Genomic DNA, 27,558 nt, shown 5'->3' on the forward strand with positions numbered 1-27,558 from the left:
TTTTTGTATTCGAATTCGCTTTTTCGATTGGCTAATGAGCAGTCAGTAGCATGAGCCTTGACGAACCAAGGCTTGTTAAGGTCTTCGTTCTAAACTCTTTCCATATTTAGCTCATTGAAATCAACGGCTGACAACGACGCGACGTTTCGTTGTGATAAGAGGGAAAGAGTTCTTCGAAGCATTTTCGTTTCGCGAAGATTTGGGGGGAAGACTGGGTATCGACAGAATTGGACGGACGTAGATAGGAATTGAATTGGTGTGAGTAACGAAGCTCTTTGTCGTGGAGTACCAAGAGGTTGAACATCTTCCAAGTGCATGGCATCTGAATTCTCTGTAACGTTGCCACTGACGTCGATCCGATGGATCGGTCCGATTGTTATCGGCGACCAATGAGATCGATGTATTTATGTGACCCACATGTGCATAATGTAATAGCACGGTCCTAGTCCGTCCTGTGCAGACATGCTGCGACAGCTGCAGTTAATGCATCGTGGGACATGGCGTTACTATCGCTTGTGTCTATCGGAGGCCAAGCGCGATCGTCCGTACATTACCGTAAATCTGCATCGTTGATTACCGGGTTCGACGAAATTGCCACTGAAAAATCCGTCGCTAACCCGCGAAAAGTGATCGGCGACCCCCTCCCTCCACCTCCATCCTTTCTCGATGATCGCAATTTCGTGCCCTGTTACATTTTTCGTTCTCTCTTTTTCTTTTTTTTCTTTTTTTTCTTTCGGCGACCGATTCGTAGATCGATGAACGTCCGAGCGATATTTCTCCAGAGGTAAAGAGACGGTCGACGACTCGTCGAGTACGGAGTGAACGCACTCCTGGCTCGACTGTGAGAACCCAGGATGCCGCGAATATGCCGGTGGGAATTGCGTGGCGTGTATTGTGCGCGCAACCTACGCAAAAGACGTACATACGTACGTACGTGCAGTACGTCCCGGTGAATCTTTCAACTCCGGTTTCTCTTTCCCGCTGCCGCGTCTTTTTTTACGCTTCATTCAGCCGCTCTCATAATTAGCGAGTCCACTGGCGCGTGTGGCTGGCGCAATTACGTAACTGACACGTCGACACGTCGGCTCGAGGGACACGGGACAACGTTATTATTTCTTTTGGTATAAAGGGTTGGAACCCTGTGCAAGAAAGAACGAGCCATCGTTCGCGTAAGCGCCGTCGGTTATTTCAGTTTGACGGTCGAAGGTGTACACCAGGCGAGGGCTGTTCGTTTCGACAGCTTTTAAATTAAAGGGATAATGAATTCGGCGGAATGTAAAAGCTTCGTAGAACGGTATTTTCTAAACTAACGACACGAATGACTTCATGACGTCAGCGGGAGGGGAATTAACTGCCTCGTATATTCCTTGAGTGCCGTAATTTCAAGAGAAACGAACTGCATAAATCGTCGGCGAACGTCGAAATTTATTGCGATGAATTTCAACTGTGTCACGCTTTTATCTCCTTGTCAGGAATCGGTGTTCGATCCAATCCATCCTGGATTATCATCGGGTATTAATGGCGAAGGCTTTACGGAAGGTCTCGAGCGATAATCTCAATTCGATCTGTCTCATCTGTTTCTCTTCTTCTTGTCCGACGTGGTTCGATTTCGTTCGTACCCGGAAACATGGTGGGCAATTCATTAATTAAGGCTTGCGTGTCGGTAAACTAATCTACGAGTCCGAACTTATTGGAAGTCGAGTAGATTTAACCTCTTCAGGGACATTGGCACGTATGTGTCCGTTTTCATTAAATTAAAATTAATTTAAGTGAAGAAAGAGTAAAATTGGAGTAAAACTGTTCACTACTGAATCCCTGAAACAATGAAAATAAAGAACTCGTCGTACGCTAGCGCTGATAACATGTTATTATTCCACGTAACAATCGTTGCTTTGTGACATTATTTTTTTTCTTCTTTGTATGTATATTTATTTTCTCTGAGCCGATATAAGATGAGTAAAACGCAAAAATCAAACGAAAAATTAAATCACTTTCTCTTCGCTTTCGTCCATGAAGAGATTAACCTCGTTACGATCGTCGTCCAAATTCGAGAAAGAAGAAGGGACTCACCGTCTGATCGTCTATAGAAATTACTCCTGCGCGTCGTGAAAATCGTCGTTTGATAATTGCGGTGAGTAAAGTCGGGCGAACGCGTTGCACTTTCGCAACGAAAGACAATAAGACCGTGAGGTGGTCGTTGATGGTTGGTCATGGTGTAGGTACGTATAGATTTCACGGTCTTGGTTCCGCCGTCGTCGTCGGTCCGTATTCGCGCGTCTGGAATTACGGGGAGTTGCGTGAGCGCCTGTAATTCGATTTCAAGTTCACGGAGAGAGAAAGCGGATAAATGCTTGTCGCAATGCTAACGCGACACGCGTTATTCTGACTCGTTGAGTTCCACGATCACAGCCAGACCCCAGTCGATCCCTTTGACCTACGATCTCTCGAAACGTGAAACAGCGTACACTGGTTTTTGTTCATTTTACCGTGAATGAAACAGGCTTTGCGTACGAGTTCGCCATTCGACTTGGGACAACTTTTTGCATTGTTGTTGAGCAAAAGGGGACAAGTAAGTGCATTCTCTCGTGGATAGAGGGGGGAGAACGTCTTAACGATCCTTTCTGTATTTTATCACGATTGCTTGCATGGTATAACAAGTAGTTATATGGGCCAGTAAGACCGCCATGCTGCTCACCGCAGGATCCTCGTCGTACCATGGGGCGCTATATTTCCTAGCAATGGGTGGTAAAGTTTTTTCCCCGGCCTGGGCCGTGATATACGCTCGGATCCAAGTGTATCCTCGCTTACGATAAAGTTCTGGCTTCTTTATCCGAGATTTATCGCAACTTGCCCGTGTGAGATTATTAATATTTTCGTTTATACGGATATTTCGTTTATGCTGCATAATTTGTTGACTTGACACTGTTTCCTGGGCAGGGCATTTTTGTCTCTAATGTAAACGCGAATGATGATTGTTGAGAATCGCCAGGATTTGTACCAATTCGAGCAAATTCATTTTGTTTACGTGTACTCATTTTCACGACAAGCTCTGTTTAAATGTATTACGAGAAAGCAGTTGTTGGCTAAGTTAACAAATGTGTAATTACGAGCCAAATTGAAAAATATATAACTTGTATATATATTTTTAAAATTCCTTGCCACGTACCATTTTTGGTGCTCATACTGCGTATGCATACAAACGAATAAACTAATTAAATTGAAAATATACGAATTGGACAACTTGTACTATCAATACTGAAACAATCTGCAATATAATGTAATGTAATGATACAATATATTAATTAATGTTAACAGAGTATTGCACAAAGTATGTTTTATATTTGTTGTCTTTAATTATATTATATATTGTATATCGTATAATATACGTTTATATTACTATTACTAGTAATAGAAATATTAATATTAATTTATAATTATATTTATTTAGAATTAATAATTCATAATTGATATCTATCGTGTATAATTTATATTGTGTATAATTTACAATTTATATTTATTTTACTATTTTTATTGTATAACTAATATGGTGTCTGCCATAAGATTCTTGTGTTGGTTTGTACCTACTTAAACTTGCCGACCGTTCTACGGCACATTGTCGCTCGAGTACGGAAGCCAAGATAGTACTACGCGCGAGTATCCGTATGTATTTATTCAAGATGAAACCGCGGTGAGCTGCAAAGGGACGTGACGCTGCTTTTGTAGCATCGAATTGGCATTTACATTTTCGGAGAATTACAGAGAATATTGCGAGCGACCCTCGAAATGTGACGATATAACGATCTCCACCGAAATCAGACCGAGAATCTCTCTCGTTTGGCAAAAATATCGCGCGGCACAGTCGTTTACAATTCGCGTGCAACCCTCAGCCGAGTTTTCTAATTCCGCCGTGCCGGAGCCTAATTAACGAGCGTACGTAACGCGTGTAATTAAAGGGTGGGCTGATATATTCGCCAGACGGGGCGGTATCGCGAAGAAACGGTAGGAAAACTAGCTAGTACCACCTCTTAATGGCCCTTCCTCGCACGCTCTCGTGCGAATACGAGGCTCGCAAGTGTGCGAACGTCACAGTACGTGAACACGCGTGTGTTATAAGGTCACCGTTCCGGGGTTCGTTGCGGGGCCCCTCGCTGCCGCCATAACTTGGAATTTCCGGCTGTTTCAAATACTAACGAAATTCTATTCACCGGGCGGTGCGCCCGCTGGTATTTGCATTTTTATCCTGTTCGATCGCGTCGCTCTCGCTCTCGTCCGCTCGTCTCTCGCTCTTCGACTTCGCGTCAAATTTTCCTACGGACAGACGGAGAACGGAATCCATAATTTCGAGTAAAATAATTTCGATTGCAGACGGTGACTGAAATTTGAAAGGTTATGCATGACCAATGACGCACGCGTGAACGCGCAATCCGTACGCACGGATAAATTGCCTTGTGGCCGGAGGGTCCGACGACTCCGTTGTTCGACGGAGAATCGAGAGATCGATCGGGAAAAAAATTCCGAATTCTGTCCGTTCGCGTCGTAGTATATCACGACGGAGTTTATTCGTTTCGGTCAGACTGTCGTCTGACAGGTTTTAATTTATGATGGGGCTCTGGAACGCGGCCGGTATTAAAATCCATAATGAATGAGCAAAATGAATTACCCTGCACCTTGCGTCTAATCAGTCGAGCACTTCGTAACATTCGCCGGAATATATAATTTTCGTTGCGCCGAGTTCTAAAATGGACGATGTTCTCTTCAAGTGCGGGAATTGTTATTCTGGAGCACGCAATACGCCGAAAGGTATTATCGTTTTACGTAGTATGATTGTCGGGCCACGTGTGAAACACTTGTACGTACCTCCCTGTTCGTCGAGCTTATTTCGATTATCATGCGAATATGGCCATAATTTTCGGGGGGTGAAAAATCTCTTCGGTATAGAAGGGGAACGATTAAAGCAAAACGTTTTTTTCCACTAGAATGATTCTCTTTTGTCCCTTTCGTCAGCGAAATATTAAACTGTGAAAAGGCATTTAAAAAGCTTTAATATGAGAGGCAAGCTGTGGAGAGCCAGTACGTTGGCAATCAACAACAAACGAGAGCCATGTACGTTGCAGTGAATATATTCTTCGTATTAATAACACTTTACGCATTGTTGGCACACGTGCCCTTTCTTTTTTTTTTTTTTTTTTATTATACGAAAACAAAGTCTACTATTTCGCGCGTTGGTATCTCGCCGGTTTCCCGGTTGAATAAAATTTTTATCGACAAAAGGGGACGATATTCTTCATGATTTTCGCTCCCCGATGACTCTCGTTACTCCATTAAATGTTTAAACACCGTAGGAAAATTTCACCGACAGTAGCTGGATGTGTATCGACTGTTTTCACAGGAATTTCCGCCGTGAGTTTGCTCGCTTATCGTCTCGTGACTATTAAAAAGCTTCCAACGGCTTTCCTTTTTCCCTTTCGAAGGAAAAATCAATTAACAACTGCGGCGTAATGCTCGTTTTCTATGCAAGTCGATTAATCGTTTGTTTTACGCCGGCCGAAGCGGTAAAATCATGCCAGAGCTGGCTATTTCTTTTCCCTCCCGTTTCCTTTCTTCCTCCCTCAAATATCAAGTATCCTTTCTAATCACTCGCGTATCTTCGGGAACGTTCGAAATGTAAAATTATTCCTGGGCAATGTACTTTGGCCTGAAAAGGCCAAGCGTTTCTCGAGGGTCATGCAACTCCGTGCAGGAAACTCGGACTAAGAGCGGAGTTTTAATCAGTTGGATGCTCGAGATGAAACTTAAAGGGCGTCGCTACGATTATTGTAGACTCGGACAATGTTTCGATTGTAACTGAACGAAGTGAAAGGTGCTACGGTTTCTGTTTGCTGTATTGATAAATGCTGATTAATATACGAAACACACACGAGTACTTATATACAGCGTGATTTGAAGTATTATTTATTACGTTTTAAGTATTCACGAACGTACCGTTTTATCACGAACACTTTACACGAACTGACAGCAATTAATTTCTGCACTGATTCGAGGAAGTGATTGTTTATGATACGCGTGACGTTGTTTCCGAAATGTAGTGAACTCATCTTCTTTGTTCGGAGAAGATGCGCGTGCAGAATCTACATTTACAAATTTTTGCGTATGAAAACTCGCTAGACGATCCGCGCATGCAGAAATATCCGTCTCGGTAAAGTGTTCTCTGAACCGGCGTTTTCCACGCTCGCCTTCATAAAATTCTTTGAAACGCAAGTTTAAACTGCATATACATCCCTTTTTTCTTTTCGTTTTTCAGATTTCGAGTTGCCAGCAGAAAGCTTCGTCGACGAGCCCCGGAGCTACGTGAATCGGTACGTAAGTTTTCTGCTCCTGTACGCCTAATACGATTATGAAAGTCGCGTGTTCGTAAACGATCGTAATTATTGCAATACTTACGACAACACGGGAGAGTTTTCTGCTGTGAACGTCAACCAGTCGTACGCTTTTCTGCTTAATTCAAAAGCATAAATCGATACAGAAGAGTAACTTGCGTTGCTTTGAATAATTAGCTCTGCACGAAGGAATTCCATCCATGTTTCTAGCTGGTAGCGCATTTCCCTGTGCTAACGTGTTATCATAGTCGTATCGTGATATCTGTCGCGAGGATTGGAAGATTCTTTGCGGAAACTAGGAGGAAAAGAAACACGAGGGGAAGAGGGCGGCGAAGAGGAGGATACGCAGAAGCGGAAAAGAGGTTAGCATTCCTTCTCACGGACGAGTTCACTGTAATTTTCAACTATTCACTCGCTTGCTTTTACGTCTTCGTACCGTCTCCGCCTTGCGATGGAAAAACTCGTCTTCGTCGAGCAACGGACGTATCAAGGAAACCTATCTACATCGAGGGTTTTGTCGTCCACTTTGATACAAACTACTCTTCGTTTCTTCCGCCATTTAGATCCTCTGTCTTCTTCGACAAAAATTCCTCTGCGCGAACGTACGATCGATTCTTAAATATCCGATTAAATAGCCAAACTGTTATCTTTTTAGAATTACCTCGCAATTCGCGTGTTCGTGTTTGCTTCTGTCAAGTCTCGTTTGAGAGAATTGCGATGCGTTTATTCGTTCCCTTTGATTCTTACGTTCCGATATTGCTCGCCGACGCCTGGTATAAAAGAAAGAAAAAGGAAAGAAGAACGAAGGAAGAAAGAAAGGGAAGAAATGGAGAAACATATTTTTACTGCATCGTGCTGTTCGCTTACGTGCAAGTTGCCTTACCGCCATGATGAATGGAGGCATCAGAGAAGCGAGAGGTGAAAAAATCTCGGTGGAGTTGGCGAGCTTAATTGAAATCAAGCCTGCATTGCTGGGATGTTCTTTTGGTGTAAATAGGCGCGCTCTCGAGATGAAAAGAAGAATAGGTCTATTTAGATGTAGATGAAGTGCTGGCACGGTATCAGCATCGAGCAAATTTAGCGTCCAAATTCTGCTTGGCTATCCTTCTAACTGCGTTCAGCTGTTCTCACGATCCCGTTGTATTCTAACGTTTCGCGCTTTCAGATTCCGTTGAAATCGTCTACCCATTTCTGGACGTTGCTCGTGTCTTTCAATCGAGCGATACTCTCTTTTCCCTGGCTGGTTGTTCCTGCCTTTTATTTAGCGAATCGAGCGACTCTCGCTCGGAGTGCCGAACGAACTTAATCGAATTGTTTCTAGTCCGTAAACGAGTTAGCGCGGAGAATTGTATTTTTTCTTTTTTTGCTTTTTTTTTTTTTTGTTTGTTTCGAGAGAGCTTTGAATTATCTACATAGCCGGTTAATTCCTCGCAATCGCTGCGGTGTTATCGTTTTATCGTGGAAACCCGCAGCAGCAGGCGAAAATTTTAATATTTATCGAACAAACGTACAATTTGCGACCGATTGATTGCTTTCGTACGCTCCTCTGTGAAAATTCCCTGCGCCCTTTCGTTCGTTGAATGAAACGCCGCGGCACGAGGCCGGGAATCGAAAAATTTTATTCCCTTCCCCCCCGGTCGTGTCTTCCCTCAAAGTGCCCCGAGTATTCACTCGCATTGTCAAACACGCCAGAGTTCACAGCAGCTCATATTCAGCCGCGCGTTATTGCCCCGTCTTTTTTATCATTCGTCGAAGCAAGGTGAAAATCCTGAAGATGGAAGGTTCATCGATATTGCTATCCCCCATTCCATTTACCCTTTGCCCTTGCGAAACCGGGGTCTTTCCCGAGGTCTTTGTCGATTTCGGCTCACCGTTGCATGCTCCCCTGTCACCTCGGTGCGTTTCAGCGCGCCTCGATTTTTCTCTTGGCGTTCTGCCTTTGTCGCGTTCCGCGGCAGTCGATAATACCGATGATATATTAAAGTAGAACTATATTGTGTCGAATATATGGGGAAGAAGGGGCAAAACGATCGGTTGATCCGAAGGTGGCGGCTGGGTGAAATGCTTGGAAACGCGTATATCTGGTTGGCGCGCGCCGCGATAGGATGATGGCCTCGATCGTTTTACACGCTGATTCTCTCGATTCTCTCGATCCGTCTCGTGACATTCGTGAAATTCATTCGCGACGGAACTACGATCCACCGTAATATCCTCGACTCTCCGCGATTCATCGCAGAAACGCGTTACGGGACTCGACGGGGTTCTTTCATGCTCGATGATGGTTCGTTCAGCGGATTTTTCTGACTTTATTGGTGCTGACTTTATTCGTATCTTGTATACGCAGTAAATAACTGAACGTATGTTGCAACGATGGAAAATTGTCCATACTTTAAATTGTTACAACTTCGTGAAAAAGATCGTCTTTATTTAGAGAGTAAGAATCTCTATTTTGTCTTATTTTCAAGCACAAAATTTCCACTGAAGATACTTTCAGAATTTTATGTCAGCCCGTCAACTGGAACTTGAAATATCGCGTCAACTATATCAAAGGATGAGATTTCAAGGAAAACACGTTTGAAGAAGTGCTTTTTTGCATTGCTCTTTAATGGGTTAAAAAGAGTTGAAAATACATTTGAAGTGATAAAAAAGTTCTGAGAGGATCTTTTTTCCTAAACTAAGACATTTTAACAGTGAATATTGTAGGAAAGAAAAAATATATCTAACTGTATTTTCAATTAGATATATTCTTCAAACATTTGTAATTAAATTAACTTTGCAAAATCAAAAAAATTCTTCTGCTTTATCTTTTAAAACACACGTAACTTAAAAAGGTTGAATTTTTCAAATTTTTCCATATTTATATGTCATTAAATAACTTTTGGTATATCGTAAACACACGAGAAATGAAAATATATTTTATAATAATTTAATTATGTAACGTATTACATTGAAAGTGCTAGTTATAAATATCGTCGAAGCTTGCGAGTGAGATGATAGGGAAGAAAACGTGGCAGTTCACAAAGCAAGAACGTATAAATATCCTCTTGCCATCTTTCAACGATTTATAAATGTTTTGCATATCTTTTTGAGTAACACGAAAAAGAAAACGTAAAGCGGTACTTTCAAGCACCGTCAGGATATAAATAATTGAAAACGTTGCACTTTTTGCGATGACGAAGTCACTGTTCGTGAAATTCCTCTCGGCATTGGCAGCTTAACCCTTTGAATATTTAACCGGTGTCGGATTAGAGAATAATGCACAGGATAAATTCAAAGAAGTAGATTAAAATATATTGAATAGATGTATCAAAAGGTACATGTTTAAAGATGAATGCATTCTTAATTGATCACGCGCTTCTTATTCGGTATTACACTTTTATATGGTAATTTTGGTGAGCGCTCAAAGGGTTAATGGCCGAAGAGAACACTGACGGTCTGCTAAATTGCTTGTTCTATGCGCTTATTGTATTCTAAGATTTGAATATAATGTTTGCGTTCCGCCACATCGCAGATTTAAAGTCTGCTGCTCGTTTTCTTGGGATTATTTACTATTTACGTGGCGAAAAGATGAATTCTTTGTACAGTTGCTTCTTGCAATTTATCTAGTTGAAGACACGTCTCTCCATTCAGAAATTTTACACAGAGCTTTGAACGTAGTCTTCGTTCAGAATGCTGTATTTTTCGGGTGCACACGTAGTTCTGCTCTCGTTCTGCGAGAGAGCGCAGATTCGCCTACGGTCTTCCTTCCGTGAAAAGGCAGAGTTTCGGCACTGTTTGTCGAAAACTTTTGCAGTTTTAACCAGCTTTAATAATAAACTTGTAACGCTAGTCTGGAGCGTTAATAACGGCGTTTATTGGCGTGAAGCATTTTCGACGAGCGGAATACGCGGCAATCAAAACGTACGAAGTTAAAGCTCTCCCGGTGGCTTGGATCTAATTTAATGACTCATTCAACGATTCCACGGGATGTTCCGCGGGAATATCTTTATATTGCATTTGTGTGTGTGTGTGTGTGTGTGTGCCGGAGCGAACAGTTAAAACGGCACTCGAGCTGCGTCACATCCGCTCCTCCTCATCGACGAACCTTCCGAGTTTGTACCTCGATCCTTTTCTTCGTTGCTTCGCTACGCGGATGTACGCGGCCATTGTAGATAAAGGGAAGTTTATATATGTGCACGAGGACCGCGATATAAAATACGAAAGCGAGCGGAACTCCTGCTCCCTCTTGTTCGTCCATATTTTACAAACCTCCCCTCCCTTCCACGGTTGACGTCGTTGAGGGCATCTCTTACGAAGTTGGCAACAACGAGCTTCTGCTAGGTCGTTAGCGACGGCGAAGTCTTATCGTTCAGCTTATTCTGTCGCTGCTAATATTCCGGCTCTCGAGCACCGAGAAAGAAAAAACATCGATGAAAACGAATTGTCAGGTCATAAGAAAGGGAACTTCTATCGGTACAAGGCTTGTTAGCCGTGTAGTGTAAGGATAAGAACATAGTGAGCTAAGTTGATATCACGGTGTAGTTGATTGTTTTAGTTGAGTTGAACACGTGACTAACTCCATTAGACTGTTGTACTGAAGGAACAAATTAACAAGTTAACGCCATTTGTATCGAACCTATTCCGCGACTGTGTTCACTAAGGCGCGAGATACTTTCCTATCCAGTGGTAAAAGTCATTGAAAAATATAAGTCGAGTAGGAAGAATAAAATATTTTCGTTTGCGAGAAAATTAAGCTTGAAAAGGTATCAACTATACTTAAAGTCAGCTAATTATGAACTGGTTAGGAATGAATATTAAACTGGAAATTACTCTGAATGGTATTTCAATAATAGTTATCTGCTTTTTACAAGTAAAACTTAAATTGCAAAAATAATATATTATTGAATACCTGTTATATTGAATATTATATTTTAATATAATGTTTGACAAAGACATTTAAGATTTGTAATGGCATTTTCACATAATTTGGTTCAGTGTCATCAATGACGTGTCGAATTTCATTTTCGAGCTCAATGATGATTTGCAAATTATTAATGCCCTTGATACAACTCCATAGAAAATAATCCAACGGGATGAAATCGCATGAGTAGCCAATTGGTGTTACATTTCAGATAAGAACTTTGGTCCCGAACTTTGATCGCAATAAATCTGTCGTTTCGTTGGTACATATATGTTGTACTGTCATTCCATTATTAAAATTGTGCCACATTAATTACAAAAGAAGTTAATACTTGTTTTTAGCCGAAATTTTTAAAATGTCAATTTTAAAAAACTGACAACTAATTGAACTTGAACATGTAATTTTCGTCATAAGTTCTCAACTTCTTTTCTTAATAAACAGAAAAAAAGAAGAATAGAAACGAATCGACAATTTCGCTTCATCAAGATAATGGCTTTACGAATATTACCCCAAATTTTTACTCAAATTGACTCTAGTCTAGTTGTCTTTCAGACATTTCTGATGTCGATTTTGAAAATTTCATTCCGAGAAAAACGCTTGTCGAAATATCAGTTACCATTAGATACCGACAAAAACCTTCAAGTTAATTATTTCCTAGAATATTCTAGAAGAGTCGCAATAACGGAATATACAGTCTTTGAAAAATCGACGTACTTGATTTTGTCAAAGATACGTTGTAACATCTTAATTAAATTTGTTCACGTCGTTTCTCCGTTCTGTCTCGAACTTTTCGTGCCGTTTCACGTGTTTCACATGTTGGAACTTTGTTTTCGAAAAGTCGATGTCAATTCGTTCATCCCCCAATCCGCGGAGGCGAGATTTTCAAAAACTTGACTTTTCAAAAAAGTCGCCGCAGCGTAAGGTAATCGCGTATTCGTGAGTATTTTGCGAACGGTCGCATGTGCGAAGCGCCGTGTTATCCCCGGCACGTCTGGCGTATGCGCATATTGCATTTCTGCGTAGGGAATACGAGTACGGCTGGGAGTTGACGCAGGAAAAGGGTGCGGAATGGGGCTCTTTTAGAGCTAAGTGCACCAAGCCCTCGAAGCATCTCGTTTGCCGTTTTACAGCACGGTCCACGCTCAAGCCGAATTTTCCCTGCTGAAAAGCTACGAAATGTACATGATTTTGGAAATCTACATGACTGCGAATATAGGCGCGATTGCAGAGGTTAGAAACTGTTCGTTCTCGACGAAACGGAGCATCTGTTTCATCGTTGGTTCGAGGGACGAAACCGAGCCGTGTCCTTGCCCCGAGACCGCGATGAGAGATCCACTCTCGGGAACTTTTCTCGAACCTATTCTGTTAAGTATACTCACAACTGGTGTTGGAATCTTTGTGTATATTCTTTGGGGTTCGAAGGACCACCCACTGTTGTGAGAAACGACTAGCTCTGGTTGATTTTCACTGTCTTTATTTTGCAATAAGCTTGATAGCTTCTACTAGATTCAGGAAGTTTAGCTTGTTTGATGACGACTGAATTCGTAAGATACCCTTAGCCGAAAATTGACCGATGTCTGGCGATTAATTTCTTGCTTTGATTAAAACGTTCAAGTCACTGTGTTCTTACTTGACTACGCTCTTTTCTCTCGTGTTCTTTCTTATCTGACTGTTCTATCTTTCAATGTCTTCAGAATCTTCCTTCATATCAAGGTCGTGTGTTACTGTTTTCAAAAGACTCTGAAGAGTTGTGGAGCGGGGATATGTTAAGATCAATCAGGAAGTATGGGGGAAGTTTCCAAAATGTCTTATGCTACCTATGAGAGTAACTCGGATGGGATGGCAATTCTGGGAAACGATTCTCTTCTGGAAAGTGTATCCCATTGCTTGCACGATACTTCGAATACGCACGTGTTTATGACGCAGAAGGTCTCATCGCACTTGAAACTGACCAAATTTATGGGGCGTTCAGTTTCGAGTTTTCTAAAAAAGAAATATCGCCTAATACCTGCGAGTTCTACGCACAAATATTTTAAAAATTCCTGATATGACATGTTGAGTATTTGAAATACATCCATATTATAAGTGTTACATATCGTTCGCCTTAACACAATCATCCGACAAAGTACAAAGCGATGCTCTATCGGATGCATCTCTCGGCGATGTAATCTCGTTGCAGCGTTAGCTGGTGCAACAGTCTTTCGGAACGGAGAGACTCGAGCACACGGTTAAATCAAAGAAGAAACGGCAGAAAATTGTACTTATCCGAAGCTAAGTGCACGCGGCGCTTCGAATGGCTCCCCAGACGATTGCCAACTCGATGGAACACCCCGTGCGCGCGGAGAGAAACGAGAGTGCCAATAAGTCTCGCGAATCGAATGTCGGGTAAATTGTCAAAGGAGCGTCGCGCACTGCAGGCTTCTCAGGTGGAGGCGTCTCGACTCGAAGGGAACGGTTGCCGACGTAAGATCGGGCAAGAACGACGATAGGCGCGCGAAACTTGATACACGCTCGACCAAAGGTATCGCGTGGCTCCACCTCGTCGAAAGAAGACCAGAAAAAGAGAGTAAGAGAGTGAGAGAGAGAGAGAGAGAGAGAGAACCACCGCGTGCAAACGATCACGAGGAAAGGAGTAAGCAAGAATATCCCGGCGATGGGGTTTATTCTCTGTTTTATGCATTCATGGCGCGCACTTTTATGCATTCACTTTTACGAGCCGGAAAGCGACTTCTTCTTGCCGAAGTAGTGGATGGAAGAAGGGAGCACGAGGCAGGAGGAAGGTGACGGCGAAGTAGGTTGGAGGTGAACGGCTATCTCTCGACGTAAATTCGCTCTCGTTTTCTGTTTCGCTTTTCTTTGCCTGTCTATCTTTCACGTACGTAGCCGAGGTCGCTAACCCTCTTCGATTAATTCACCGTGGGATCGATACTCGTTCGGAATACTCGTCCCGCCGGATTGTTCGTAAGAGTCGAGCGCGTTTAACCGGAGGCCGGAGGTTACCTCACTGGCAACTCGACCAGCGATTGGAAAATAACTTTTCATCTCTCCGATACATATGTACGTGCACGCGGGTCGTCGCGTTGCCCGAATCGATTTCCTTGTGTTTCAGAGGAAAAGTTCAGCCGCCTGTGTGTTAGCCAAGGTTATAAGGTAGAAACTTTATCGGCGGGAGAAGGGAGGGGGGGGAGGGGAGAGGCTGTTGGAGGCTGCAAGTTCTTTGGCAGGTTCTCGTGTAAGGGACGGAACGCTCGACCCCGATCGTCGAATGGCCTGGGATTTCTCATTAAATACGACTAAACGATCGAAACAAAAGGAGGCCAGGTTCCCCACGAAGAAAAGACGAGACTGAATCAGTAGCCCGAGCAAATAATGAAATCAATCGCGCGTTTCTATTCTGGGTTCGCGGTTCGGGATCTGGGTTGCGCCGCAAAGGTCGTGAAAGCTTTTGAACTTACGCCGATTTCACGTTTCAATCTCAACCTGCTTTCCGAAGTAACATGCAGTAGCACGCTGCAATTGCTCTTATCTTATATACATATACATATTCTTTAAGGTATAATAAAAGAGGAGGAAAATTTTGAAGTAAAAAGAAAAAGAAAAAAAAGCAAGGCGAGAGAGAGAGAGAGAGAGAGAGAGAGAGAGAGAGAGAGATCCGCGTGTTCGGGGTTCGCTGTAAACGGGAGATTCCTTCTTCATGGTCACTGAGGAAACTTCGTCTCGTTTTTTAACCTTCTTTACGGCTAGCGTAAAGTTACCCGTATACCGAGCAGCATACATACAGGCGTATCTGACCGCTTCCGGGACACAGAAGCACGGCTTCTTTCGTGGTAGCGCGGTGTCTCGAACTATTTCCTCCCCTTGTTTTTTCAGCAGGAGGCAGGAACAAGACCGGAGGAAATTTCGTGTATATTTCACGAGCAGAAGCGCCAACGGTGTCCCGTTATATTATTCAGAACGCCGCTCCACCGGTATCGGGAATCGTGTCAAAAGTTCTTTCGTTCGGTGCCCTGTCGTTGATTCATCTTTCAGCGGTTTTCGCCTATTCCTTCTTCCCCTTTCGGTCGACGTAATTCATCGGCTGTTCTCAGTGAACGGACGAGCCAGAAAAACGTGGATAACGAGTCGCGTGGTGAAAATTCGGGAGGGATTGGTCCTTCCCAACAATTTGTCGGCCGTTCGACAACCAGTTGATTAAAATTTTCTAGATCGTTGGGAACAACCGGCTTGTTACCCGGAGATGTTTCTATATCGGTAACGGCGCAACGCGTTCGTTGGAGCACGCTGTCGGGGCGGAAGAAGAACAAAGAGCGAGGGACAAAGGAAGGAAGCAGGATAACGTTCCGTTTCCGCGTTGATTTTTAATGCCGGTGGCGAACGTTTGACGAACGAGGAACGAGAATGAAGATAATGGAAACGGGCAGAGACGGGAGAATCACCGTGCGAGGGAGAGAAAAGGATTGATTGAGAAAAAGGAAATAAGATGTAGACAGGGCAGGACGTAGGAATGGTGAACGGTAGAGTGTACGTAACGCGGACGCGTCAATTCGAGTGTGGTCGAGTGATTTTCTCTCTTGTCTCGTATCGACGACCGAGCTCTGAGAAAATTTCCTATCGTTCCGGATGCGGACAAATGACGCGGAAAATCGGAGGGAATGCCCCTTTAGTCCGTTGCAACCTTTTACTTTCTTTCTTCTCTTTCGAACCTTGTCTTGGACCGCGTGACCCGTTCAACCTCGTTAATGCTGCCGGTTTTCCCTCTCTGTCGGCTATTATCCGGAGTATCGCCGGTTACCATCAAGAACTCATTCAATAAAGAATACCGGCACCGATGAATTTCATTAAACACCGATTTCTCATTAAGGCTTGTTCACCGGATTACGATCGTTCTTTTCACGTAACACGTTCGTGAGAACGTACGTCGCTCGTACCTCGACCAATGATCGATACACGAAATACGAAGTACGGAGACGAATTTTTGTACCATCTGCTGAAATTTGCGGGACAGTGATCGGAAGATCGTTGAATTCCACGCCCACTACCAGTGGCATTATTCTTAGTTCGGGGTCGGGCAACTCGCGGCGAAGGAATACGGAGCGAAGAAGACGACTCTCGGAGAGAGAAACAAATGGCACCTTCGTGGCTCAATCTATCGGCTCATTTGAATAAGTCGACCGTTGAAAACATCCCTCCTACCCTTTTGTTGCCCATCGTCTGCTCCTCCTGTGGATTTTCCATTCAGTCCCTCACCCCTTAGCAGAGGGAGGGTGTGTTTCGCTTCTGTCGTCGCCGCTGGAAGAACAGACAACTCTTTTGCTCGCTACCTTAAACGTCCCCTGATGGAAATCGCTATTATACCGTCCACTCTTTTTTCCCTTTCCTATCACCAGCAAGCACTTTCTAAGGTACTCTGACTCTTACTCTCGCGATTCTTTGTCGAGGCAGTTCGAAATAAGAAGGCGAGGGGGAGGAAGAGCGGGAGGGAGGTGAAGAAAGTGGAGGACGATTTTTTTGGTTAATCGTCGAACGGCAGCCGTGGTTTAAACAAACCGCGAACGCAGACTGGACGTGCACGGTATAAGGTGAGGCGTCAGTATGATAAAAGTTTCCGTCACGTTTCTACTTCCAAAGGCGTCGCCACGCGAAAGTTAGATATCTCATTGATCCCGCGAGAAGAAACCAAGTTTAACGAATGCAAAGAACTGCATTAAAAGTTGGGAATGAAATTATAATTTGACTTTTACAAATTATGGTAATAGAATGGGGGATGGAACTCTATGCAAATTCTGAATGTATTCAATTTTCGTGGCGCTTTATAACGTATATAACGGCATAATCGGAAGAATGGAATCGAAGTGGTTCTCTCTCGCGAGTTTTCTAAGTGCGTCGCAAGTTCCCCGGCGATTGTACGTGCAATATGCAAAGTTTATGTGCTCGAGTGGTTGCTGCGCGAAACTTTTGCGAGATGAACGTCGTCGGGCAAAGGTATTCCGTCGAACGACGTATTTCCGAAACAGACGAATTTTCGAACCAGCTACTCGTTAATCGAATTTCGCGTGCCCATTTATTTCACAAGTACGCTCGAGAAAATGCGTTCTTTTGCTTTCTGCTATGGTCACCACGTTTGCTCGTGGCTCGTTTCTCTCGATTGAAAGTTATTACGTTCAAAACACGCGGCAAACTGTACATAAACCGACTCACACGATTGATCGAATGTCACAAACATGGCCAAAAACATGGCCCAAAACACTTGTACCGCGTTCGTAACTTTTGATGTTTTTTTTTGGAAAGCGTAAACGTTGCCTCGTCGATCCGCGCTAGTTTGAGATTTGTGGTCGAACAAAATGGACGTGTATCGTTAATTAAATTCAGTGTATCACTCGATCAATTGTGTGTGAGTTGCGAGTCACTGTCAGAAATTCAATTATTTTTGAGATTGTTTCATTGAAATCGTTACCTTTCGTATGTTGTAACGTTATTTTCAAATACTCGACAACAAATTCATGATGAAACGGTAAAGACAAATATTCGCAAAATTGTTGGTGTACGATAAAGGATTATCGATATTTTAAATTACGACTTTTTAAACACAATTGTGCAAAAATTCACTTTGCTTCCTTTTAAAACGTCAAGTCTCTATTCTGACAATCCTAAGTTCATCTTTTTTAAAGATATCACATCACGTGTTGGGTGCTTTTATTCTCGAAAATGGTAAAGATTCAGACCAAATCTCTAGTTTCTAAAATCACTTTCACGATTCGCCAAGAGCTTAAAAATTGAAGTCTTCTTTTTACAACGAGCTTTGAAGCTTACTGTATGATTCTTTTCGCTATTTTATCGAACTTTGAATATTACAATTGAGTGACAAAAGTTCAGGAAACCTTAACATTTTGTCGTCTAAATATCAATAAAATGGCCAAAAAATGTCGTACAGAAAATTTTGAGAGCTCGTTACGAAGAAAAGAAAGAAAAAGTTCCAACCTCCAAAACCGTGACAGATTTAGTTACGAGAAAAATGTTTCAGTGATTTTTACTTTTAATTTTCGAAAACTTTCCCACTTGTTACATGACGTAAAAACATCATTGAAAAAAATTTAGGATTGTCAAAGTAGAGGCTTCACGCTTTAAAACAAGGACGACTAGATTGTTGCATCCACGATTTCCTTTTTACGAAACTACAGGTACAGTAAAGTATGAACAATTTCACGAATGACAGTATATCAAAGCGCTACGCGATATGGTTCATTTCTTGCTCCGTTCGAAATTGGAATGCTCGAAACGGATCGTTAATGTTAGAGTCGTGATTATTCGAGTCGGGAAAGGGAATACGGATGTAGCGCGGCAGCGCACTCGAGAAAGCCCCGGTCCGTGGTCATTTTTTGCTACGAGAGCGATAATTGAAGGCGCAACAGCGCAGTTGCGTTTCCATGGAAGTTCAATTTCTTACTTAATCACCGCAATGAGACTGTACGCTTTTTCAATGTTTGCGCTCTTTCCAGGTAACCGCGATCCTCGGTTGTTGCTTTCATTACCGTCTGCGGTTTCGCGGCAATCAGTACTCGCGCGGCGTTTGATTTACATCTTTCGCGCTAGTAGCGTTACGGAGCTTTCACTTCGATCGTTTGGAAAAGTTTCTTGAGCTAGAAAGAATCGCGCGATGTGTTGACAAGAAGATCTTACGAAGAATCGGTTTCCCCGATGGCCTTGGTAGTCGTTATCGGGAAGAAAGTAAATGTATATCTGTAAAGAGAGAGAGAGAGAGAGAGAGAGAGAAAGAGAGAGAGAGAGAGAGAGATATGAAAGGAGATCTATTAAAAATATCGATTCTAAAAATTCGCTCACGAGTTAGCGAACGGGAAGGAACATGTACGCGACGAAATGACCATAAAGCACATTGAAGTGTCTCCAGTGGATTTTCGAGAAGCCAGCCAGGTCTCGGTTCGCCGCTTATTTCCCTAGGAAAATAAGTATCCTTGCCGCGTTTCCACGGGTCCTTCGGGAATTGTAAAACGGGCAGCGAGCTGCGATAATTTTGTAGGTGTCGAGGGAGGATTGGAAATTCTCTCTCGGAGAAATGGCCACGTTGGCCAAGTGCCCGTGAAAGTTGAAGGTGTCGCGGAAGAAAATGGCCGTGGTACCTTCTTCGTTTTCGCGTGTACTTATATATACAGATGTGTATACCTTTTCACCCCCTCCCGGGTTTCAAAGAGATCCGTATACACGAATACCACTCTGTTCTGGTTTTACACGCGGTTAAATAGTAGCGAGAATGAGAGATGACACTTTTAGTGGCACTTGGTCCTTTCCTTCTCACGGCATTTTCTCCTCCAATCTCTCTAGTTCTACTCTGCGTGCCACATCGGCCTGAGGGTATTGTTAAGTTTTCCACCCTCTTACCCTCCTTGCTCATCCACTCCTATAGTTCGGCACCATTTCCGAGCAACCAGTTCCTTTTGTCTTCTCGAGCAAATATGTAGTGTCAGACAACCGACTGGCTGCGTCGCTTCGCACCTCTCTTTCTCTCTCTCTCTCTCTCTCTCTCTCTCTCTCTCTCTCCTACCTATCTATATATTCTCGTTATCGTATTGTTGTGTAGTGCTTCATCGCTCGTTTAGCGTCGCGAGCAACGTTATTATTAGACCCACTAATAAACCAACACCGTTATCCCAGTAATTAAACTTTGGCTATTAAGCGAACGCGTAAGAAACACTTGCGTTTTGTCGTTCGTTCGTCATAATATGATGTTCCCAGACGAAGAGATCGTAAAAAGAACAAAACGGCCGAAAGACTGACAATGACTACTGTTATACAATTATGCAGGTTGAAATTCAATCGAATTCAATTTTAGTTCCAAGTGATTATCACGTGTTAGAGAACGTTATTCCAATCTAACAATAAATGATTAAAGATATGTTTCGATTGAGTATCGTACGGCGACAAAAATCGTCGTAGAGAGCAAGTTATTGACAAAAATGACACGAACAAATCTTAATTGAGTTGATAAGCTCAGTATTGCCAACGCGACTATTTACAATTTATTTACTATTTACAATATAAAGGAGAATAATATCTGCAACGATATCTTGTGTCAAGCTAATAATAATAATAATCTTAGAGATGATGAATCGTCGTTGGATTCTTTCAAGTTGCAAAAGATTGCAAAAGTGTTATTCGAAATATTTCCGTCGATGCATCTGAAACGTTTGTATGACAAGAAACGCCGGACAATAAGCGTGATAAGCAACTGACATTTTCGACACGGTATTATTACATCCAAGTTGCGAGAGAAATAACCACGTCAGGTTAACTTAGATACTATAGGTGGCTTTGAACTTGTCCGTTCCTGACTCCGCTTATATTACCAACAGACCTCCTAGCTAGCTGGCTTGCCTATTTGCATCTTGCCGTTAGTTGCCGTGCGTCGACGGAGGCCCTTCTTTCGGATCGATGAACAAGTTGAATCGTAAATTTCGACGGTGCAGCGCTCGTGCCACCGAAATACTTTATGGCGCAACCGCGAACGAGAACGGAGCGAATAAAGTGGAAACGTATCGAGAAATATTAGCGGAGAGCAGTTGTTTCCGTTCAGACTTGTTCTCGGATAAAAGTTGTTCGCGCTCGATTTCCTGGCTCCATGCCGCCCCCCCCCCTCCTGTTCCTTCCTCCTCGCCGCCATACAGAAATGGAGAACGGAAGTGTAGAAATAAGAGGTGGCTCCCGATAAATACCTCTTCGCGCGATATTATCCAGCCGAGGATATTTCTCGTGGATTGGAATACTCGAGAGGATGGGTATGCGGAAGTAGAGGGTAGTTGATAGAAAGCAAGGTGAACTGTACGTCAGTAGCCAGCGACGTGGGAGAGGAAGTGTCGGATCACGAGAGGGTCTGCGTTAGCTGGCACGAGGATACCAACAAGGGGCTGGTTTCCCCTCGGGCATCGTTATTCACAACTATCCCAGACTAGCGGACACTCGAAGGAGGGCGCGAGGATACAGGTTGGCCGAGCTCGAGCTGCGATGGCTCTCTTCTATTATTCACCCGTCCCTGAAGAGGTCAGACCTCGTAGTGGACCCTGGATGCGACGTACTCGACGTCGTCTGGAAACTCTTTGAACTACTCTTTCTTCAACCGGCCATTTTGCTGATTTCTCCTCGCGATATAGTCGGACATGCTTTCCTCGATAAAAATCTCGGTGGAAAATTTTTGTCGAACGCGTCAAACTTTTTTGCAAGTTCGCCTCGGATTCCGGTGGTTACGTCGAGCGAAAGAATTCGAGGGGAAGAAGTTGTCCAGTGTCCAATGGCTTCGACAGTTTCGTTGCCGACGCGACGCATTCGTTGTATTCATTGTCGTTAGATCGACGCTTAAGATTATGTACCGAACTGTCATTGCTATATATTTCATCGGCAGTTACGCGTGATATCGCCGCGTGTCTCCGATATCACGTTCGATTCCTTCGCGAACGTATCGTTGTCTTTTGTTTGCGCAAAGTGTTTCTTTATTAACGTACGATGCAGTTACGTTTCACGTATTAAGAAACACACCATGTACCACCGGTCTCTCTTTTCCTTTTTCTCTACGTCTCATTAATTCCAGCCCCTTTCCTCCCGTTTTCTCATTCTTCTCCCAGCCAGCTCGTAGTTCACGTTTTTCTCGTCCTTTCACCACTTGGCCATTGCTGTCCCTCTTGCCGTGTTTTTTCTAGCCTGACCCTCCGTCTTTCCCCATACCGTTTCGCGTCCCTTTATCCTGGCTAGCAAGGGCAGACCGAGGATAACGTCCGCGCGACCTTTGCCACCGGTACGACCCATGCGCGTTCCGAGTTATCGTATGACAGCTCTTCGCACCTTCTCTCCCCCTTTTTGTTTCGCAAAACGAACGAGATCTCCATGGCCGGGTTTTATGCTGGCCGCGCTCGTAAAGATGTGACGGCAACGTGGATGAAAGCGGATTATGGAAATGCCGACCGGAACTTTTTCTAGCTTTCAGACGCGCGTAAACCGCCCCCTCCCTTCTCCCTCCCCCCTCCTCCAGGTGCTGAAGAATCATCATCGAAGGCGCGAACTTTTTATCCGAAACTTGTCTGAAAATCGACCGCGAAATCGTCGTCGATCGTGGAATCGCATTTAACTGCGAATCCAGGGCGAGGGTAAACGAGCTGAAAAGTAATCGGGCGATCGTCTATCCGTAACCGCGTTCCACCTTGAGAATGTTTCGGGAAGTGACTAACGCCTGCGGAAAATTTTATAGTCGAGCCATTATCGTAAAAAGCTATAGTAGGCCTCTAGGGAGCGGGATTATGAAAACGACCGGCATGAGTGTACGTTACGCTACCGCTCATCTATTGCACGTGTGACGGTGGAGTTCGAAACGAATTGAAATGGGTGGCGCGTAGAATTTAATTTAACTTTTCTGCTTCGGCCAATGCCGCTGCGAGATCGACTCTGCTCGGCCGGCTATCTCGACCGTTCAGCTTGATCGACGTCAGTTAATTTAGACACACCCCGAATATATGGCTGGCGAATTTTTTTTGCAAAAACGCCTGAGGCTTGTTTCCCTATATCGACGATATCGGACTATTAATCCTAGATGGGATTCCTGTGACTTGATCAGCGCGCACTTCTACCTTCTACCTGCGAGTTAGTTTCAACGACGAATAAAATACCACTGTTCGAATTTGATGTTCGAATTGGCCGACCCGACCAATTTCTTTATCGTCTCCTTCACCCGATATTTCATCGAAATCGACATCTTTTCAACGTACTGTAACATAGTTATATTATTTAAAATAATATAGCTGCTAGTTACAATAATAATATAATTATAATTACTGTACAATATGTAGTTTCGGATTAAGTTATACTGCAGATTGAAAGTAATTTAATGTAATTTACGTGTTTATACGAAATGGAAATCCGACGATACGAAAATGTATAATGTACACGGTAAAGATTACGGAGAACGCAACGTAAAACGAGAAGAGTGAAACTTAAATAAAATTAGATAGGAAAATAAAATTACGAGGATGAAAGTTAGTAAACTGAGTTAAATATTTAGTTTTATTACGAGGCAAGCTCGTTATAAGAACACGAAAGAAGAGAGAAACAAAGGAAAGAAAATAGAACAACTATGCTAGAAAACTTATTCCTCATTCGAGTTACAAAGAGCATGGCTCTAAGATTTCTGAGGAAGAGAAAGTAAGTAGGTAATTAATACTGAAAGCTTTAGTTACAATAGACGGTAAAATTACTAGAATTACTAGTTTTAGTAGTTTGAGTACATCGTTCCTATAAAAGACGAGGAAAACAGGATGTCTCAAATGTAATTTAATTTTGTCAAAACTTCGGGATCGTGTAGGGGACTGAAATAAAAAAAATAAGAAATTCTATTTAGAGATTTGCTTGTTTTTTTTTTCTCTATTTTGGAAAAAATTGTGAAAAAGGAAACGAAAAAGTTTTCGTTTTCATTTTACTTTTATTTTTATTTATTACGGTTATTCGTGCCATTTATTTTACCATTCGTATTATCGTCTCTCAACAGATATCATCTATTATTATTTATATCGTCTTTTTAATGACGATATTGCTCAAAGTGTTGGCAATGCAAGCATCATGTCGAACATTGGCCATTGTAGCCAGACATTGTTCTGGCGATGTGCTCTCCTAGTTGTTTCCTCGAGTTGACTGGCATCGAATAAGCTTACTGAATAAGTGAGAAAACTTTTCCGTTTTCTTTCGCAATGTCCTCTACAGTGGAACAAAACCGGACAAATCTCTATTTTTTTCTTTTTTTTTTATCGGTTATCCATCACAAGTTTTAACACTTAAGTTAGAGATAATTAAGAATGGATGTTATGGACGTTGAAACGAACATATTCAAATAGATCCAGCGTTCGTTAGGCGAGGCTCGAAGAGTTTGCTCAGACGAGAGTTAATAATTTCCCAAAAGGAGCACGCCGTTTGTTTGTTATCATTCTAGTGGAAGTTATACACATGTGTTGGAACGCTGTGTAAGATCGGCTAATTTTATGAAACGCTGACCGCGTTAAATGAATTCTCGATGAGAAAGGCATACCGCCCGCGCTTATCTATTCAACACTGGTCGAGATCGTTTCTCCCCCACAGGCTACTTTATCCAGCGTAGTATGATCAGGGGGCTGTTGAATTTGCATATAAGGTGGTTCGCTGCGGTTTTCAAGCTTCCTTTTTGTAGGAGGGATTGTTTCCGCCGTATAGATGGGGCGATGGCTCGGTGAAAATGGCTCGTTTTTAGAGCTCGTTACGGAATAATGATACCTAGCAGAATTGGTCGATGTAATGCGTATTGTTCGCACAGATTCATCCCCAAAATAATTATCTCCTCTATCGTGCTCTAAAAATATACCTTTGTCTTGCTCTAAAAATCGTTCTCCGTTTACGGCGAAACGATCGTCGCTCGCAATAATCGGCGATTAAATCGGCGCGAATTTCGGTAAACGGTTCAGATCCTGTTTAAGAACAAGTCGCTAGGATTAATCACCTAATCAACAGCTGGCTGATTCCGAAGTTACGTTTAAACTCGCGACTAAGTAGGAGGCGTGAAGGACGGCGACGTCTAAACAGCTATTTACCAAGCAACTAATTACAGAGTACATTCGTGAAGTAACAGTTACCCGCGTAGCGGGTCGCAGGTTGCGATCCGATTTCCAACAGACACGAAAGAGTTGTTCGCGTGATCCGTGCGCTCGTCGTTGCACACGCGCGACGTTCACCGATGCACGTAGAAAATATCACAACGGCTGTGTTTCACTGTCGGCGACACAAAGCAAAATCGATATTTCGGTCGAGTTAGCTATTGTGGCAATACGAAAGGAAAATAACGTTTGGAATTTGGCTTTTTCTCGCGAAACAAAAAGAAAAAAAAAAAAGAAAAGAGAGAAGAAAAATCGGCAGTGTATCGCGGTTCCTTCACGATTGAAAATTCGCTTTCACAGGGGAGGAGAGGTCGCCGCGTTCGGGTTCGCATTCGGGAGTAACGATTTCGGTGGGAAAGAGCGTCGCGCCTAGGTTGCCGTTTGCTCGAAGCGGAAAATCGGAACGATTTGTAATATCGCGAAAGTGGGCCGTCGGCTGTAGGACGATCGTAAAGCTTACGACGTCCATCGCACTTAAAACGGGTCCGGAGGCGTTTCGCGATATCGTAAAGCCCGAGAGGGAGCCGCTGCACGATAGGCAGAGGCTCTCGTAGCAGACGTTCTCGTGCGCGGTGGTGCGCGCGTTACGCGCATTAAAATTCGAACACCGCCATGAAAGCTGCATAGCCGCGACGTAATTCGATACCAAGTCGGTTTATGGAATTTGGTGGTCCGATCATTAAAACCTCCCGGGGGAGATCGGGAGATCGTTCGCCTCCTATCTCGCTCGGCCTCGTTAGAGTCACTCGGCCTCGATACCGGTAAAACCTCGACTTTTCTTCCCTTGCTTTACGCGGCGGAGTTCGTTGTTCCGTGGCTGGCTTGCAAACGGCGTCGGATTTGCACGGGATCGCGTGCTTCGACGAGCGTCGGCTGTGTCAGGAATTACCTAGATTGTTCGAAGCGAGCTACTACCAATCGCACGATCGATGTCGTCGTGATCGATGCGTCGTGTGCTGCATTCGCTCTCCGTCGTTTCACGTTCGTCGCGAGCCAAAAAAAAAAAGAAAAAAAAGGAACGCGTCACGCCCACACGAGCCCCAGCAAATTATCTTTAGGAAAAGGAGTGCATCGTGACCTCTCGTACTATTTTATATTTTCACCCCTGACCTTTCAGCCAACGTCGCGAGCGTGAGCCCGTCCGCGGCCTTCGCGATGGGTTAGCTCGGTATTTAAAATCGGGGCTTCACCTCCTTCTCTTTCTCTGCGTTTTCACACGACCTTCGCGGTGAACGGCGTGGTCTCCAGCGTTTTTTTTTTTTTTTCTTTTTCAAAACGTTTTTTCAATTGTAGGCGTGTCGCGTTTCGAAAGTGAAAATACAACGATGACAATGCACGCCGAGTCTCGGTGGCCCGCGGCGTTGTATGAAAATACGAAGAAAAAGGAGATGTAGAGAAGCGGTGAATTATGAACAATCTCGTCGATTAATAACGCACGGGAAGGCAGCTGGAAATTTTGACCAACAGATAACCGATTCTACGAATAAACGTTGGTTTATTTTTGTCGCGGTTCGCCTAGCGTAACGAGAAAACGTCACACGTGTGTACGTGCATGTACCAATCGTGTACATTTCACAACGTTCATATAAACTTTTTTCATTCTACGGTTTTGTTGCGGTGTTCTCGAATCGTAGCAAAAATTACTACATACCTATCTCGGACAGCATCTGCCTGTTGGATTCTTCGCGAAAAATCGCACTACGCGACGATAGTTGAAATATGATTTCTAATCGAATCAAGCGCGGAACAAATAGTAACAATTTCCGCCAGAGACGGATTCAAGAACAAGGCTTTCTAAAGGTTTACGCGAGAGTTTATTCTGAATTTTGCACGAATTTCTAACTGAATTTTATAGTTAGAGTAGTATTGTTTCAGCGCTGAATTTGCGGCATGTACGTTAAAAGCTCGAATACTGGAAAATGTTCAAGGTTTTCCGGCAAATCTTAAGATTTATTAATCAATATCGGTGTATGCACGTGTGCATATACAGCGCTTGGATAAAATAATGGGAGCAGCTTGTATTGGGTTGTTCTAAAAGTAACTGCGTCTTTTTCTAATAGATGGACGTACATATGTATATATTTTAAAATGTAACCAACTTCATTTTAAATCGCAAACTCGTTGTGCGATACCTGATTTTTCAAGCTTGTTTTAAAAAGAAGAAAATATACACGATCTCGTTAACAATTGTCTGTTTGACGTCGATTTCAAAATGAAAAATCAAGAAGGAAAGATCAAAACTTTGAATTTGATTAATTTATTTGTAAAAAAAGAATCGTTACGGATTGACGATATGAACAAACTTATTATTACTAATCTATTATACTATTTTACATATTTCTGCATATTATGTGCATTCTATATATTTTTTTCAATTTTTCATAAATGGAAAGACAATCGTCGTGGAAACAATGTAAATGGCCCATCTTCTGTACATTTTGGACGGGACTAACGAAAGAACGACATAGAAAGCAAAAGTTGAACGAAATATTTATCAGCCATCAGACTATCGGCTATCTGTGCGGAAGATTTGCAGCTAAGATCAACCATCAGTTGACTGTTGTTAAAACGGACGACATCGTTGAAACAATTGTCCCCCCCCCCCCCTTAA

At 43.1% G+C, this 27,558-nt stretch overlaps 1 protein-coding gene across 16 annotated transcripts in view; it reads left to right on the forward strand.

Annotated features, from left to right (window-relative positions):
• LOC122527421 (protein turtle-like) overlaps window positions 1-27,558 on the forward strand; it is a 235,210-nt gene that overhangs the window by 27,576 nt on the left and 180,076 nt on the right. For all 16 annotated transcript variants that reach the window (XR_006306341.1, XR_006306340.1, XM_043651603.1 and 13 more), the window contains exon 2: window positions 6,302-6,356. The gene's annotated coding sequence lies outside the window, so the exon portion shown is untranslated. The remainder of the gene's footprint in view (window positions 1-6,301; window positions 6,357-27,558) is intronic.

The sequence above is a fragment of the Frieseomelitta varia genome, unplaced genomic scaffold, assembly GCF_011392965.1.
Source record: "Frieseomelitta varia isolate USP_RPSP 00005682 unplaced genomic scaffold, Fvar_1.2 scaffold_217, whole genome shotgun sequence".
Taxonomy (NCBI): Eukaryota; Metazoa; Arthropoda; class Insecta; order Hymenoptera; family Apidae; genus Frieseomelitta; species Frieseomelitta varia.